The sequence below is a fragment of the Cololabis saira genome, chromosome 8 (assembly GCF_033807715.1).
Source record: "Cololabis saira isolate AMF1-May2022 chromosome 8, fColSai1.1, whole genome shotgun sequence".
Classification (NCBI taxonomy): domain Eukaryota; kingdom Metazoa; phylum Chordata; class Actinopteri; order Beloniformes; family Belonidae; genus Cololabis; species Cololabis saira.
In genome coordinates, this window is record NC_084594.1 from 33,287,205 (window position 1) to 33,305,935 (window position 18,731).

General features: G+C 38.8%; 2 long non-coding RNA genes across 2 annotated transcripts; one reads left to right on the forward strand and one right to left on the reverse strand.

Annotated features, from left to right (window-relative positions):
* The first annotated feature begins 316 nt into the window (after positions 1 to 316).
* On the forward strand, positions 317 to 3,001 carry LOC133449505 (uncharacterized). Its single transcript, XR_009783044.1, has 3 exons — positions 317 to 462; positions 1,935 to 2,100; positions 2,191 to 3,001. It is a non-coding gene; the product is annotated as an uncharacterized LOC133449505 (long non-coding RNA).
* A 10,467-nt stretch (positions 3,002 to 13,468) lies between these two features.
* On the reverse strand, positions 13,469 to 15,099 carry LOC133449506 (uncharacterized). Its single transcript, XR_009783045.1, has 3 exons — positions 14,840 to 15,099; positions 14,313 to 14,721; positions 13,469 to 14,153 (listed from the first exon to the last, which is right to left on the reverse strand). It is a non-coding gene; the product is annotated as an uncharacterized LOC133449506 (long non-coding RNA).
* Between the last annotated feature and the right edge of the window lie 3,632 nt (positions 15,100 to 18,731).

Consider the following 18,731-nt stretch of genomic DNA (forward strand, 5'->3'; position numbering starts at 1 on the left):
TGCTGCTTTGCAAAAGCTAATTGGGATCTTAATAAAACAAACAAACAAACAAACAACTCTGAAACTCAGTAGGATTATTTTACATTTCAGTAGGATTATCTTTCTGGACAAAAAAAAAGAAAAACAATTAAAAAATGTAAGAGTAATTTTATTTTGTTTTTTCTAAGCACATATTTTATTATATGGAGGAAACAGTAATGACATTTCCCTATCTGAAGAGTTTTAAGTACATTTCATAGTTTGGTACATGTTTGCTTATTAAGGGGGATGTGTGATGTTCCAATGTCTCAGCCTGAACGCTAGGGGGCAGTATGAGCAGGAGTGACATGGACAGAGCGGAGCAGAAGAAGAAGACCTGCACTTCGGAGTTACCTCGTGATGTTTACGTTTGCTGTTCCTTGAATAAAGTGAAGTAAAAGACATACGAAGTTGTCTTATTTCAGGACACAACAAGTTGTGACAGTAAGTGAAACTTTAAAAAATGAAGGTGCATGAGTTATGTTTGTACGTAACTACCTAATTAAGTTTATTGTTGTGTTAAGCACAGTAAGGAATAATTGGTGAGGACGTTGTTGTGGATAATTAAACCCTGATATAATTAATGGAGGGGGTCACACACCGGGCCAGTTAGTGACAAAGAGGGAGTCCACACATGAGTCACCAAATTCAAAAATGTAATTTATTAAAGTAAAAATTAAATCAAAATAAACCAAAAGTATATGTAGGTTTAAATGTAGAGTGTCAGTCATGTATGCTGTGTGTTTGTGAATGAAGTATGCTGAGTGCAAGTGTTGTATGCAGGAGGAAAGAATACTTAGTTCCCCATTGGCAGGTGGAAACCATAGATCCATGGTGGAAACCCAGAACCAAGCCCAAGTCTGGGAGCAGCAAGAGACAGCCAGATCAAGCAAGCCAAAGACTGCAAGGCTAGAGAGCCCCTAAATACCCTGGCTCTCTCACACACACACACACACACACACACACACACACACACACACACACACACACACACACACACACACACACACACACACACACACACACACACACACACACACACACACACACACACACACACACACACACACACACACACACACACACACACACACACACAGGTGAGACCAATTGGGCTGACGAACTGCCACAACTTCCATCCAGGAAGCAGAATGGCCAATCAAGAGGGAGAGGGGCAGGCCGTCACAGGGGGGTTTATTTCTAATGCGTTAAATAATTAATTTGAGACATAGCTAAATGTTCAACAAAATATGAGTTTTATAGGCTAAATTTGCATTCAGCATCTAGCTTTCAGATCTGCAAGATCCGCTTCTCCGCGGTTTTGCTGACCCGCCTCCTCCTGCTCGTGTGCATTATACCGTTGATAAATCAATTTGTAGAATCAGAATCAGCTTTATTGGCCAGGTTCGAACATTGTCCAACAAGGAATTTGACTCCGGTAATTTCGCTCTTATGTAGTAAAATAAACAATAAACAAATGTGGTATTTCTATGTACAGAATAGACAATTAAAGGTGCAGCAGTTGTGGACAGTTCTGAATAAAAATAACCTATTTACAATTTTACAAGACAAATTATACAAAAAGTTATACAATTATACAAAAAATACAAAAAACAATTATACAAAAGAAATACAAAGTGAGAGGTGCAGCAGAGTGAGGCAGACATGAGCTCGGTTGATTATCCTATAGGTGTTACGATATTTCTGTAGTGTTACCTGTCATAAACAAGGTATGACTTATTACGAGGCGCGTTTGTGCCGCGGTGTTAGTGATATGACACTTTTTGCAAAGTTTTTGCAAAATAGCCTACTGTATGTAACATCACTATCAGTCCGAAGCTGTTTAACTTGCTTCACACGGTATACATTTTTACCAACTGAAATAAAATATTTTATCACTTTTTTGTGTTGTGTAGATGCATCACTCCATTTTTCCATCGAGTGAGGACTATAAAGTGGAGCGCTGCACAGTTTGTTGCAAGCTTTTTCATTGCCCCCTTTGCCCAAAATATAAACCCAGCCAAAGAGGAAGGCTCCATAAACATCTGGATGTACATTGCAAAAATGCCATCACATTCAAAGGTATGTGAATGTGAATGTGTCTGTGTTTTCATGTGCTCATATATCCTTTTAATCATTGGCAAATTTAACCTTTTGTTGACTTCCTCCTAGATCAAAAGATCTGCAAATGCAGTTTAAATTGCAGAAGCACCTCACATTTCCATTGTCCCATTTGTGACAAAACCATCATAAGAAGAGCGGACATGGAGAAACATCTGGAGACTTGTCAAATTTTGAACACATCTGCTGCACCCAACCCCCTCCTTCTTCCACCATCCACTCTTCCACAAGATGTTCCCTGTGCCCCACCTACCACCTCCTCCGCTGCCCAGTCTACCAACTCCTCCACTGCCCAGTCTACCAACTCCTCCACTGCCCAGCCTACCACCTCCTCCACTGCCCAGTCTACCACCTCCTCCGCTGCCCAGTCTACCAACTCCTCCGCTGCCCAGCCTACCAACTCCTCCGCTGCCCAGTCTACCAACTCCTTCTCTATCCAGCACACTACAAGTTATAAGAAGGCAAAATGTTCTCATTGCGGCCTAATTTCTATCTTTTTCATAGGATGAAGTGGCGGCCAGGATACTCCACGACTGCAAAAATGCCGCAGAGTGGGTTGAAACCAACCAACATTTGTTTTCAGGGGTGGTGGAGTTTCCAAGTGTCCTCACCATGGGAGAGGAACAAGTGGAAGAGGTTCTGGGGCAGTACCGAAGGCTTTGGGATGATGCAGAATTTGGCCAGCTTGATGAACAGGAGAAAGAAGACATGCTGGACAATTTCAAATTTAAATTTGAAAGTGTTGAAGAAGACATGTGGGTATTTTGTGGGGAGATTATTGATAACAGAGGATACTCAACCTACACCGAAGCTCAAGTGAAGGAGTAGGGTAATAGGATGGATTGTGTAATAAAAAGCTGAATAGAACCAAGTGATTTTGTGTGTTTTTTTTAATTTGTGTAGTTTTATCTGTTTTCCTTATTGCATTAAATATATTATATATTTATATAGTATATTAATTATTATATATGTATTTATTTGCTTTTGTTATACAATGAAGATCACAGGAGAGTTATTGCATTTCAATAGAATGTAGTTTTATCTTTTTCTGTCCTCCCTAAATGTTGACAATTTTGTATTTAAGCATAGTTAACAACCTAATTGGCCTCTTAAGATCTAAATGTCATTAGAGACAAAAGTTGAATAATTTAATACAATAGAAATGGAAAAAAAAATAAAGCATTTACTTTATATAAATGTTATGCATGAGTTTTTAAGTCTGAACAAATGTACATAGATTGATGTGTTCATGTAGGCCTAGTACTCTTCAGAGGGACTCCAGGTTTTGAAGTTTGTTGCGCGCACTTCCGGTCCAAAACGGCCTCACGCTGGAGGTGGTTTTATTTTGAAGTTTGTTGCGCGCACTTCCGGTCCAAAACGGCCTCACGCTGGAGGTGGTTTTATTTTGAAGTTTGTTGCGCGCACTTCCGGTCCAAAACGGCCTCACGCTGGAGGTGGTTTTATTTTGAAGTTTGTTGCGCGCACTTCCGGTCCAAAACGGCGCTCACGCTGGAGGTAGGCCCATGGATCAGCCATGGATCTATAATATTAACGGGTAGGCCTGAGACGAGAGCCTGCACAGGAAGAGGCCTGACGCGAGAAGTCTGCTCTTGAATGTTTTGAGAGTTTCCTTGTCAAGACTGGAACAAAACATAGCAGCTTTGGAAACCGTCAAGCCTCAGCTGGGAGACGCCAAAGATGCCACAACAACAAGACAAGTGTTATATGGTTACAGAGGAGAATCTAAAACCAATAATTCTAAAATATTTAGACAGGCTGACACCTGCACAATGGGCCATGGTGACAGTAGAGGAACTGGACCCAGACATACAAACCATTCTGGCTGACATGTTAAGTGAAATAATTCAAACCGTGTCAGCAAATATTTTGAGAGTTTCCTTGTCGAGAATGGCAGCTTTGGAAACCGTCAAGCCTCAGCTGGGAGACGCCCTAGAAAAAAGTTTCTCTCAGCTTCTAGATGTCCCAGTGGACCAATGTGAAGGTGTGCAAGAGCTGACAAAAAATTATATTTATATTTATATTTTTGAAAATATTTGTAAATATTTTGTAAATATTATCCGTTTTTTTGGTGTTTACTATTTTTTTTTCTCTCTTGTACATACTGTTTTTCTACTTTTTATATTGCTCTTTTTTATTATTTAACTATTTCTTGGTTATTTCTATTTTTAATTTTTTGTATAAAGCGTGTGTGTGTGTGTTTTGGCTGCTGCACGACTGAATTTCTCCTCTGGAAGTCTTCTATTTTATTCTATTCTAACATCTCTCCTCAGATAATCTATGCCATCACAGAGGATGCAGTGGGGAAGTTCCTCCAGCAAGTTATGCTGTGGGTGATAAAGACGTCAGGTGAAACAAGTTTCAGTGAAAAAGTATTTGGAGCTCTGACAGACATTGAAAACCTCTTGACAGAATTGTTACAACCAGCAAAAAAAGTGGTTTCTAAAGATGTGTTGACAGAGTCCAGAACAGTTACAACTGTTGACACTTCAGCACATCCCCATGATGGCAGTGAATTCCACATTCAAGATGAATGTAAGAACAATGAAACTGCACTTCAGAATTTAACTGTAGATGATGTGGCTCAAAAATTGGAATATACCCTGTCCTCAGAGGAAGTGTTATCTTCTTCCTACAGATATGCTGATGAATCATCACCTGACGTAATTGATGAAAAGTTAGATGATTGTTCCTTGTCCAAACCTGAGAGTTTAAGTAATTATCTTGTAACAACGTTACTAATGAGACTTCTCTCCAAATACAGCAATGAAAAATGGTCTACGGAGCCACAAAACACGGCTTTAGAGGATGAAATTGTTTTTTTACTTCCCGTCGCCTCTTCTTCAGAAACAAGTAAAGCAGCGGCTAAAATTACCATCACGTTATTGAAAAACCTCAGAAGACGTAAAAGGATTTTTTGCAGTGGAACCAAAAAGATCTCCTCTACAATCTTCAACATGGGCTCAGTGGTTGTCAGGTGACAAATTATTTTCATTTAAACACATGTTCAGAGTATCGTGAATTCCAGTTCCTGGACTTTGCCAGGAAACAATTTGGCATTATGATTTCAGAATTGAAAAATGAATTTGACACAAAATATGAAAAGTACATATTAAGCATTAAACGCACCTCAAGTCCCCCTCTGTTCGGAGGCGACTACCTCCTACCAGTGAGTGGGATTGCAAACGTCAAATCAGACAGTTTTATATCGAAAAAAACAAAATTCAACGTAATGAAGCAGAAATATGCTCAATTGAACTTTGAAACAATCAAACTGGATCTCCTGAATTTGTTTAGGGCTATAAAAGAGTCAAGCAAAGCTGAAGACCTCCGCCTGGACAACATGATGTCCTCCAGTTACATCAAGGATTTCCAAGGAGCTGACTCTCAAACTTTGCAGCCACTGGATGCCTGACTGCACATATCAGCTGCCTCTCAGCAAGCTGGGAAAAACGCTGTCAGACTCTGTGGTTTGTGAAGTCAGAAGGATGCTGGGGGAAAGGAAGAAGGAACGCTACCGCAGGTCCTTCATCCCCACAGCCATCAGACTGTATAATAAGCAACTGTAGCCACCCGTGTGCAATAAACCTGTCTCTTGTAAGTGCAATAACCACTAAATACCTCACGTATTTTTGAAAATATTTGTAAATATTTTGTAAATATTATGTTTTTTTGGTGTTTACTATTTTTTTTCTCTCTTGTACATAGTTTTTCTACTTTTTATATTGCTCTTTTTTATTATTTAACTATTTCTGGGTTATTTCTATTTTTAATTTTTTGTATAAAGCGTGTGTGTGTGACCAAACCTGAGAGTTTCAGTAATTATCTTGTAACAACGTTACTATTGAGACTTCTCTCCAAATTCAGCGATCAGCCCTCAGAGCAGATATCACTAATACCTGCCACGCCCTTAATACTTGAGCGCCTGTTGCAGGTTGTGAATCCTGAAATGGAGAAACCAGACCATGGCATAGTTGAAGAAAATATAAAAGATCTTGCACATGTTTTAGCTAACGACCTCCTCAAGAGGTTTGGCTCCCCGAGAAAACTTTTGAAGGCTGCGATGAAGGCAGATCCGTCCTTTGATAGAGCCGTTCTTATCTGTCTTAAATACCAATTACTGATCAAAGTAAAACCACGCAGGAAGAACGTGATCGCCAGATTCTTTTCATCGGTGCAGAAACGTGTGGAAAAGTTCGTCAAGCGCCTTATCAAACAACCACCGCCATCGACTTTTCTTGAAACTGGAATAATATAAAATAATCCTTTATTTTCTCCCTCAGTGGGGAAACTTATTTTGTTGGCAGCAGTAAAAAGGGGGAAAAAGACTAAAAAGTAAAAAATACAAAATACAAAAAATATATATAAAATATGTATAATTACAGAAATCCCACCAGAATCCCACCTGGTTCAGTTTTAAATTGAGTTTTATTTGAAAACACTTGGGTTTTTTCCGGGTGCTCCGGTTTCCTCCTACAGTAAAAAAAACTTGAAATGTAATGTATTTAGAGAAAGCGTGGGATAAACGAAGAAAAGTATATATGTGAAAATATCCATTCTGTTTTTTGTTGGGGAGAAATAAATATAAAGTATTTTTATTTAATTTTTTTATTTTATTTATTTATTTTGTTTTTCTGGTGTACATTGTGTAGCTCCCAATTAAGTGAGTGTGATATTGTATATTGATGATTTTCTGTTTCTGGTGTCTTATAATCCTATAAGGGATGGGTCTGCGGACATGACACAAAATAAAACTCATTCATTCATTCATTCATTCATTCATTCATTCATTCATTCATTCTGTAATTACAGACATTAGTAAAGTGTTACTGCTAACATGTTTTATCTTGAAAGAAAAGGTGCATGTTTTCAAGCTCTCCTCTTTTCCATCTCACCTGGCTCGGAGTAAATCCGGTCAGGTGGAGGGGATGATGCGACAACCCTGAGGCTGAAGAGCCAAAGCAGGAAACACCACGTCACTCGTACAAACAACTCAGCAGACCAGTTTCCCTCACCTCACATGTGATGAAGGTGTTTGAGAAGCTGGTTCTGACCCACCTGCGGTTGGAGGTCAGGACATCTCTGGACCTGCTGTAGGTTCAGGTAGATTCTACCGTGAAACAACTCTGAAACTCAGTAGGATTATTTTACATTTCAGTAGGATTATCTGGGGCAGCACGGTGGCTTAGTGGTTAGCACTGTTGCCTCACAACAAGAAGGTCCCCGGTTCGACTCCCAGGCCCGGCAGGGTCTTTCTGTGTGGAGTTTGCATGTTCTCCCCGTGGGTTCTCTCCGGTTACTCCGGCTTCCTCCCCCAGTCCAAAAACATGCATATTAGGTTAATTGGTGATTCTGGGCCTGTTTAGTTAAATTACTAGAGTGAGTAATTTGGACACTGTTTAGCTGTACATTATGGTCTTAGTACCTGCATATTTAAGTTACTGTTGAGATTTCAATATAGACGTACAAGGACAAAAAGGGAGCATTTAATTTGTTTATATGTGTGTTATCCTGATTTACCCCCTTTTCGAGCCTGTTGTCTTGAGAGTAATGTCACACCAGATTTGATTTAAGTTGTTAAGAATCACCCCTTTATTTATTTATTTATTTTATTTGTTTTAGTATCTATATACTGGAGATGTTTTGCAGATGTTTGTAAACATGAGAAGGACATGCAGTATGCTTTCATGGACATTATGGACATTGCTTTTGCCTGAAATTGTTTTGCCACAAGAGGAGAACTCATTTTAAGACTGTGGTAATCAAGGGTGCTATGTGGCATGTTTGTGATGCCGGTGTGAGCGTGTGGAAGACCGTTACAAGTAGGGTTGCCACCCGTCCCGTAAAATACGGAATTGTCCTTTATTTGAGAAAAAAATGTTGCGTCCCGTATTGAACTAATATGGGACGCGATTTGTCCCGTATTTTCATTAACTTTTACACCATATTCTAGTTGAATTATTGAAATAAATTAACTTTTACACCATATTCTAGTTGAATTATTGAAATAAATTAACTTTTACACCATATTCTAGTTGAATTATTGAAATAAATTAACTTTTACACCATATTCTAGTTGAATTATTGAAATAAATTAACTTTTACACCATATTCTAGTTGAATTATTGAAAAAAGTTAACTTTTACACCATATTCTAGTTGAATTATTGAAATAAATTAACTTTGACACCAATATTCTAGTTGAATTATTGAAATAAATTAACTTTTACACCATATTCTAGTTGAATTATTGAAATAAATTAACTTTTACACCATATTCTAGTTGAATTATTGAAATAAATTAACTTTTACACCATATTCTTCACCTGTATGTATATTATACATCTGGGCTGATGTGGACATACGTAGCATAGGAGGATATTTCAGTTGCTATATGGTTGTCTGTCTCTACAGTCATGAAAGTTCAATGCTATTAAAGCATTTTAAACTTTAAATCAAAGCATTTTGTTTTTCATATAAAATAAACACATTTTTATTCAGTTTAGAAGTTTTAGTTTGGCTCCTGCGCTGCTGAAATCAGGGCGTACGTCCCTTATTTCTATTTCTGAAAGGTGGCAACCCTAGTTACAAGTTTTCAGTTACTTTTCAGTGTGTCCTCCGTTAGTGTTAAGTTGTCGGCCCTCAAGTATTTTGTTTGCTCTTTACAAGTTTTTAATAAATGTGCGAGGTCGCCCAGACAGTACTTTTCCTCCGTCCTTTTTCCTTCACTTTCCCCGGACTGACTCTGTGAGGTGTTAAACGCTCTCTCCCTGGATCGCGTTACCGTTGCTAAGAGCGTCTTTCTGAATAACGGTCCAACCAACGGTCCAATGCTGCCATCTACTGGCGACCGTTGGTTGCCATGGCAGCATCAGACTAACATCCAGTGAAAACAACGTAAAAGAATAATGCTGTGCTTCACAGGAGCAAAACAACCTGGAAATTAAACAGAACACCGGGGAAAGTGAAGGAAATAGGACTCTCAAGGGCTCTCAAGTTTCATTAAAAGTTTGGAGTGAGATTACATCTATTAGGGCTGGAGCGACTTGAAATTCTGTGCGTTTTGGCTGCAGCGGCCCCTCGGCCCAATCCAGACTCCCAATTATTTTTGCTACATAAAAACCAGTTCAAGTTTACATACTGTTTATAATTGACCAGCATAAATAGAAACGAAAAGAATGGGTTAATCCAATAAGACAAATCCAGCTAAATAAAATAAATTGTTTTATTTATACATTTAAGAAAAAACCCAACAACAAATGGATAATGAGTAAGACATTTTTCACAACAGCAGTGCTCAACGTGTGTGTGTGTGTGTGTGTGTGTGTGTGTGTGTGTGTGTGTGTGTGTGTGTGTGTGTATTTCAGTTTATGAATGGTGTTGTGTGTTGTAAGTGTTTGCAGCAGATTTTGATGCCTTGATGACAGACATAGGGGGCTCCCATTTAAAGCGCTGTGGCTCAAGGCCAGCCATTTTCACAGTCATGATGGATGAGAGCGTTCCATCCAGGGCCAAACTGTTCCTTGTTTTGGTTTTGTTCAGTCCCACCATGGAGAACACTCTCTCCACATCTGCATTGGAGTGTGGAAGCACTAACACCAGCTTGGCAATCTCAGACAGCCTTCCAAATCTGCTCAAACCAGTCACCTTTGAAAAAATGTACCAAGGAGGCCTTATTACACTCTTAAATATTTGCATTTATAAAGTTGATAAAGTAAATGTGTATATGTCAGATGGTGCAGAATATTTCTTAACAGATGTGATCATCAAACTTCACAATCTATTCAAAATGTGAAACCCTCACCTTTCGACAAAGTACAGAGCATCTTTTTTTTCATTTTCATTTCATTTTTATTTATTCCATATCATGGAAAAGGCTTTATAAGGCTATATAAGGCTTTCTTCTTCTTGCCCCAACGTGGAAAACTACGTATGTCCACATCGGCCCAGATGTATAATATACATACAGGTGAAGAATATGGTGTAAAAGTTAATTTATTTCAATAATTCAACTAGAATATGGTGTAAAAGTTAATTTATTTCAATAATTCAACTAGAATATGGTGTAAAAGTTAATTTATTTCAATAATTCAACTAGAATATGGTGTAAAAGTTAATTTATTTCAATAATTCAACTAGAATATGGTGTAAAAGTTAATTTATTTCAATAATTCAACTAGAATATGGTGTAAAAATTAATGAAAATACGGGACAAATCGCGTCCCATATTAGTTCAATACGGGACGCAACATTTTTTTCTCAAATAAAGGACAATTCCGTATTTTACGGGACGGGTGGCAACCCTACTTGTAACGGTCTTCCACACGCTCACACCGGCATCACAAACATGCCACATAGCACCCTTGATTACCACAGTCTTAAAATGAGTTCTCCTCTTGTGGAAAAACAATTTCAGGCAAAAGCAATGTCCATAATGTCCATGAAAGCATACTGCATGTCCTTCTCATGTTTACAAACATCTGCAAAACATCTCCAGTATATAGATACTAAAACAAATAAAATAAATAAATAAATAAAGGGGTGATTCTTAACAACTTAAATCAAATCTGGTGTGACATTACTCTCAAGACAACAGGCTCGAAAAGGGGGTAAATCAGGATAACACACATATAAACAAATTAAATGCTCCCTTTTTGTCCTTGTACGTCTATATTGAAATCTCAACAGTAACTTAAATATGCAGGGTACTAAGACCATAATGTACAGCTAAACAGTGTCCAAATTACTCACTCTAGTAATTTAACTAAACAGGCCCAGAATCACCAATTAACCTAATATGCATGTTTTTGGACTGGGGGAGGAAGCTGGAGTAACCGGAGAGAACCCACGGGGAGAACATGCAAACTCCACACAGAAAGACCTGCTGGGCCTGGGAGTCGAACCGGGGACCTTCTTGCTGTGAGGCAACAGTGCTAACCACTAAACCACCGTGCTGCCCCAGATAATCCTACTGAAATGTAAAATAATCCTACTGAGTTTCAGAGTTGTTTCACGGTAGAATCTACCTGAACCTACAGCAGGTCCAGAGATGTCCTGACCTCCAACCGCAGGTGGGTCAGAACCAGCTTCTCAAACACCTTCATCACATGTGAGGTGAGGGAAACTGGTCTGCTGAGTTGTTTGTACGAGTGACGTGGTGTTTCCTGCTTTGGCTCTTCAGCCTCAGGGTTGTCGCATCATCCCCTCCACCTGACCGGATTTACTCCGAGCCAGGTGAGATGGAAAAGAGGAGAGCTTGAAAACATGCATCTTTTCTTTCAAGATAAAACGTGTTAGCAGTAACACTTTACTAATGTCTGTAATTACAGAATGAATGAATGAATGAATGAATGAGTTTTATTTTTGTGTCATGTCCGCAGACCCATCCCTTTACAGGATTATAAGACACCAGAAACAGAAAATCATCAATATACAATATCACACTCACTTAATTGGGAGCTACACAATGTACACCAGAAAAACAAAATAAATAAATAAAATAAAAAAATAAAATAAAAATACTTAATATTTATTTCTCCCCAACAAAAAACAGAATGGATATTTTTACATATATGTTTCTTTTCTTCGTTTATCCCACGCTTTCTCTAAATACATTACATTTCAAGTTTTTTTTACTGTGGGAGGAAACCGGAGCACCCGGAGAAAACCCAACTGTTTTCAAATAAAACTCAATTTAAAACTGAACCAGGTGGGATTCTGTCAGACTGTCAGAGCCCTGGAGAACTCCATCAGTGACCGGCTTCGTCACCCGCGATGCACCACTGAGACAATTACGTCAGGTGATGATTCATCAGCATATTTGTAGCAAGAAGATAACACTTCTTCTGAGGACAGGGTATATTCCAATTTTTGAGCCACATCATCTACAGTTAAATTCTGAAGTGCAGTTTCATTGTTCTTACATTCATCTTGAATGTGGAATTCACTGCCATCATGGGGATGTGCTGAAGTGTCAATGTCTGTCAGAGCTCCAAATACTTTTTCACTGAAACTTGTTTCACCTATTGATCTCCCAGAAGAGAAATTCAGTCGTGCAGCAGCCAAAACACACACACACGCTTTATACAAAAAATTCAAAATAGAAATAACCAAGAAATAGATAAATAATAAAAAAGAGCAATATAAAAAGTAGAAAAACAGTATGTACAAGAGAGAAAAAAAAATAGTAAACACCAAAAAAACAGATATTTACAAAATATTTACAAATATTTTCAAAAATACGTGAGGTATTTAGTGGTTATTGCACTTACAAGAGACAGGTTTATTGCACACGGGTGGCTACAGTTGCTTAATGTGGTTTTCAATGTCTGTCAGAGCTCCAAATATTTTTTCACTGAAACTTGTTTCACCTGACGTCTTTATCACCCACAGCATAACTTGTTGGAGGAACTTCCCCACTGCATCCTCTGTGATGGCATAGATTATCTCAGGAGAAATGTTACTTTCCCCCAGCATCCTTCCGACTTCACAAACCACAGAGTCTGACAGCGTTTTTCCCAGCTTGCTGAGAGGCAGCTGATATGTGCAGTCAGGCATCCAGTGGCTGCAAAGTTTGAGAGTCAGCTCCTTGGAAATCCTCTTGATGTAACTGGAGGACATCATGTTGTCCAGGCGGAGGTCTTCAGCTTTGACTCTTTTATAGCCCTAAACAAATTCAGGAGATCCAGTTTGATTGTTTCAAAGTTCAATTGAGCATATTTCTGCTTCATTACGTTGATGTTTGTTTTTTTGGACATAAAATTGTCTGATTTGACGTTTGCAATCCCACTCACTGGTAGGAGGTAGTCGTCTCCGAACAGAGGGGGACTTGAGCCCATGTTGAAGATTGTAGAGATCTTTTTGGTTCCACTGCAAAAAATCCTTTTACGTCTTCTGAGGTTTTTCAATAACGTGATGGTAATTTTAGCCGCTGCTTTACTTGTTTCTGAAGAAGAGGCGACAGGAAGTAAAAAACAATTTCATCCTCTAAAGCCGTGTTTTGTGGCTCCGACCATTTTTTGAGGATGTCAGTCACTCCAACTTCCAACGGGATTTTTATGGCAGCTCCTCGAGACCATAGACATAATAAAGAGTAGACGCCGCATCGAGCGCTGCTGCCTATTGGCGCTGACGAGCCGTGGGGCCGCCATCTTGGGGCGGTCACTCGCTCCACTCAGTGTAATCTGTTTGGCAGGCACAATGAACTGTCAGCGCATTTAATTCATCATAACTCGCCGAGTACTAAACTGATTGTCACGCAGTTTTTTTTGCTGCAAACTTTATACAAGTAGCTATGATACAGGACACATGGTTCGGCGTATTTTAATATTCAAAAGGGCTTAAGAGTAATAGAATATTCAGATAGAGAGAGAGGGATGCATATTCACATCAAAACAGCAGGGAATGTACCTATTCCAGCATTAACAGCACATATAACAAAGCAAACCAACACAACAGAATAAAGAACAGTGAAAACCATGAGTGACTAGAACAAAGCCTGGATAACAAATGGGGGAGAGGAGGAAGTGGAAATGCCTCTACACGCTCTCATCTTGCTTTTCAGAATTGCATAACAAAGCAGAGATAGAATAAAAATGTAAATTGTTAAGTTAAACACAAGAACGTGACAGATCCCCGCCCCAAACCATATTTACACATGTACAAAGTTGCTCATGAAAGTAAAGCATAAACTATGAACTAAAACCCTTGAAAGAGGACTGTTTTGCAGAGCTTCTTTCTCGTGCTCCTTTTCTGCAGGTTAAGAGTCTTGAGTTTGGCAATGTGGTGCAGCCTTATTTTAAGAAACACCGACACAACCAATGACAACAGGTTGGAATGATGGTTGTCGATGCCAAACTGTGTCTCCTCAATGTGTCCCCCAAGCACAAAAACATCCTCCGTTCCAATCTCCTCCTGAACGATGTGCGTGACTGTCGTCACCGTTGGAGCTTGGTTTGTTGAAGCTTCGCCAATCACCCTCTCTGCAGCTCTCAGCACCTTGTAATGATAATAATAATAATAATACATTATATTTATATCGCGCTTTACACAGTGCTCAAAGACACTTTACAGAAAAGAGAAAATAAGAACAAAGAACAAAGCAACTTTAATATACAAAGATTAAAAGATTTAAAAAACAAGATAATAAAACCAAACCTTCACTGTGCCTTGTGATGGAATCACTAGCCCGCCGTTGTTTTTCAGGGCTAGAAGGTGGTAGTTCTCATCAAATGATGACGGCACAGCATCTCTGACAAAGCTCGCACGGCACAAATTACAAGACAGTTTTCGCAGAATCTGCCGGACTACAAATCCTGCTATGTAGACCAGAGCATTTTCCACAAGACCACCAAACCGAGTGGGAAGATAACTGTGGTCACACACAACAATGGAGATGGGTACTCTTCAGCAGTTTCAGCAGAGGACATCTCTACGGCAGACAGGCACACAGTGTCATCTTGGGCTGCCACATTGCCTGTCTCACCAGGTGAGACCCCACACCGAACCATCAGACGACGGAAGATGGCCTGGAACTGGTGTGCAGATGGATTATTATTCCAGCCACCTTGTATGGAAAACAGGCACACAATACATATGTACATTACTCACAAGACCTAACATATAAAGGTATTCATTAAGTATATTTTCAGAATTTATTGTAATTAAAAGATCATCAACCCTACCTGACGCTCTGATTGAATTAAACAGGAGCTCCAAGTGATCCTGGCTGAACCTGTAGGTGAGCACATAGGCCTGAACTTGGAGCAGTTCTGGAATAATCAACATCAACGTGTCAATGTTGATGACAAATCCAATGACAGACAAATACCTGCAAAAGAAAAAAGTTTTATTACTCTGATCACGGTGAAAAAAGACACCTCAAGAAAGCACCGTGTAATTTTGTTCATTCAAAGCAGTAAAGTGAATTTTCCATCCCATTCATCTATAGTGTCTTATCACCAATTCTTGAGTGCCTATTACAGGGGTGCAAACTCACAGAGAATGAAAATGCTAAACAGCTACCAGGGTGGATAAATAATTAGTTTGCATCCATGTTTTTAGGAATGTGATCTGTTCCTTTTATACCTTTTAGGACACTTAACTAACTAGGAACAATGTAATTGCAGAACTGGGAGAATTTGAGAACAAGAACACATGCAATACCTACCATTACCATATACTTACCATTTAGAAACATCTAGGTCTGAAACACATTGAATACAAGATAATTCCAACAGAAACAAAACTGCATATTGAAAAACATTTAAACAAGAGATCATATCAATATACATACCATCCTTCTGGCACCTGCATAAAATTGATGTTGTGTAATACATACCATTTAGAAGCATCTAGGACCTGAAACACACTGAATACAAGGCGATTCTGACATGAACAAAACTGAACACTGAAAATACATACTGAATACAAAACAATTTTAACAAAGACAAAACTAAAGAAAGAACATTGTAACAGTAGCACGATATGAACCTAATGTCGAGAACGGAGCATCTTAGGAACTCGATGCATAAGGGAACAGAGAATTGAACTCATCTCATGAACTTTTCATGCATGAATAACAAGCACTATTTTAATAAACCTCTTAGAGCGGTGAAGGGGTGTTCCATCTTTTGTCACCAAAGTGATCAAGTACTCCCTGGCTCTTGACAAGAATGCTTTCCTCTCCATCCAATTCAAAGCACCCAAGGGAGCTTTGAATTCTCTGGCACGAGGATTGCGTCCATTCATAATGTCAAACAGCCCGTCAATCATCTATAAAGAAATGTCGGCATCTAAATCACTATCATTACAGGGTTTCATTAGGTATCAAATAGTTGAAATCAATATTCATTCATTCAAAATATACAGAGAACAGAGTACTTATTTTTAAACTGTATGTTCAACGTGTAAACATACAAGTATTAATATTTGCCTAACTTCCTTCTTTCCATAAGTCTGCTTTGTAATACAGCAAATTTCACAGAGCTTTACCACTCTAAAATGTGTGACAGTATGTATAAGGTTATGTATGAACTTTTGTATTTATGAAAAATATGCAATATTACAGTTTGACAATATTTCCATGTTGAATTTAGAGACGGTCAGAATTATCAACGAATTGTTTCTGATACTCAAATCAAATTTTGATTGATTTTTAAAACCATGTAATTGGATATATAATCACTAATTGTATTACCTCAATGAATTCTGCCGTTGCCTCACAATTCTTAAACTGAGAGTAACCAAGATCTCTCATTGTGCGGAGAGCCACTGACACGGAGCGACTCAGTGTCTGTGCAGCCAGGGACACCCTCATCTTGTGGTTCTCAAAGTAGACATGTTTGTCTGTAATTTTATTGGCAGCATGAAGTCCATCTTTTTTTTGCACATCATTGAGATGATTGATGTACCTCCAACTGATCTGCCCGGTGGTTGTTGCAATTGGACTGTACGCCTGTAGAGTAATAATCAGTCACTGCTCAAACAAGTACAAACAGCAAAATGTTGATCATCACGTCCAACCATAAGTGTGCAAATGAACAGACAACAATATTTAGATATAACTTTTAGCAGCAGAGACATAACTTGTACAAATAGGTGTACAATGATCATCATTTACCTGCAACATATTACGTGCCAACTTGAGCATGTGGCAAGCGTCCATCATTACAAAGACTTTTTCACCAGTCACCGGATGTGGGAAACAGGTTTTTAGCGGCTCTCGTGGGTTTCCCTTCAGCTCACACCCAAGCTGGTTACACATGCTGACGTTGGAGGCATGCCCATCCATGGTTACACATGCCACCCGAATGCCCCGTGCATGCAGCTCCTCCAAAGCATGACTGAGAAGGACCCTTTGTGTGTCTGGAGAAAGAGACTTTGCTAGGTAGTATGCAATGGGAGCCTTCCAATGTCCTTGTAGACCAACCACCATCAACACAAGAGCCTCAGTAGCAACATCAGTCTCATTGTTTCCATCACCCATATCTACAAAACCAGACATTGACTGGGTATGTGGATTATATTGCACATGTTGTCTGATGGCCATGGCATCCAACATCATAGCAACACATCCATATTTAGCCTGGTCTTTCTGGCATCTTTTCTCCAGCATATCCAGCATCATCTTGTTCAGGCCAGGCTTGTCATCTACTGAACGCAGCCACCTGTAAAAAATAATTGAGAAGTAGCTATTTAACGGCCCATGTGCAAAAAGGCCATTTGCAATTTCTTTAGCACTTCAATATGCAGTATGCACTTTATATTTATAACTAGTAGCACTTTATAGTGATATGCAGCAGGGAAACGTGCAATCGTCATTAGTACTTTTGTAAAAGTTATTGATACACAGCAGCAGTTTATCTAATATTTTTTATATTTTACAAGGGCTTCGTGCAATTTAGATTAGCATTCTTTAAATTTGGGCAATAAATATTTTATCAATTCATCAGAACTTTATAGTAAGCACATTCCCTCTTACTACTGAATGATCTGTGTATTTGTATTGTGAATGTCTTGTTTTTTTCTTATTCTTTTTTTAATGAGTTTATAATTCAAATGTAACATCAATCTGCCAAGGGACTACAGATGTAAACTAGCCTATGGCTATAATCTGGCATATTTACATGTAAATGTTCATTAATATGCACTATCCCTTTTTAAATAAATAAATTGAAATTGAAACTGAAATTACCATATTTCCATCAGTAATTTCCAGAAATTAAATCAGACAACATTAAAACTACCTTTGTAATGTATGCGGATGTGGGAGGGGAAAATGTTGAGTCCTTCTGAGGTATTCGTATGCTTTTGGACCATGTAGATGAAGTGTGAGGGCAAACTCTCTGTAGTCCTTTGTGTACTCATGGCCCTGCTTTGCCATGAAGTCAATCTGAAGATCTGAAATTTTATAAGCAAAATTAATAAGATCCCCTTCAGATAATAACTAAGGAGTTTAATAAAGAGTGTAAGAATAACATGTACATGGATTTCAAAGTGCTAATTTTCTCTTACCTGAGTAGAATTCAAGCCTCTCCTTGAGCTCTTCATTAATGAGGTTCTTTTCCATCAAATCCCCCAAAAGAGTCTTCACTGTGGTCTTCGCCCTCTTTCCTCTGGCCATAGCATTCTTCTTCTCTCGCTCAAGACTTTCTACTCTTGCCAAGGCTTCAATGAGTCTGGTCTTAAGAGAGGTTGGAGAAGCAGGCAAGGCATAGCCATGATCCTAATAGAAAGAGGTGAACATGGTTTGATTGATATTTCACTTCACACACATCACTTTGACACCACAATTGTATGGCCAATATTCTTTCTCATAGTCATCACCCGTCAAAGCCACTGCATACACTGTGTGTGTGTGTGTGTGTGTGTGTGTGTGTGTGTGTGTGTGTGTGTGTGTGTGTGTGTGTGTGTGCATGCGTGCCAGGAATGCATGTTCAACATGTCTTCAATTGTGTGTGTATAGGTTTATTTGTGAGTGTGGCTAATATGAGTGGCAGCAAACAAACAAGTGAGATTTTAATATGTCCAGGGCCATTATGATATGATGTTTAAAGTAGAAATACTCACATCATG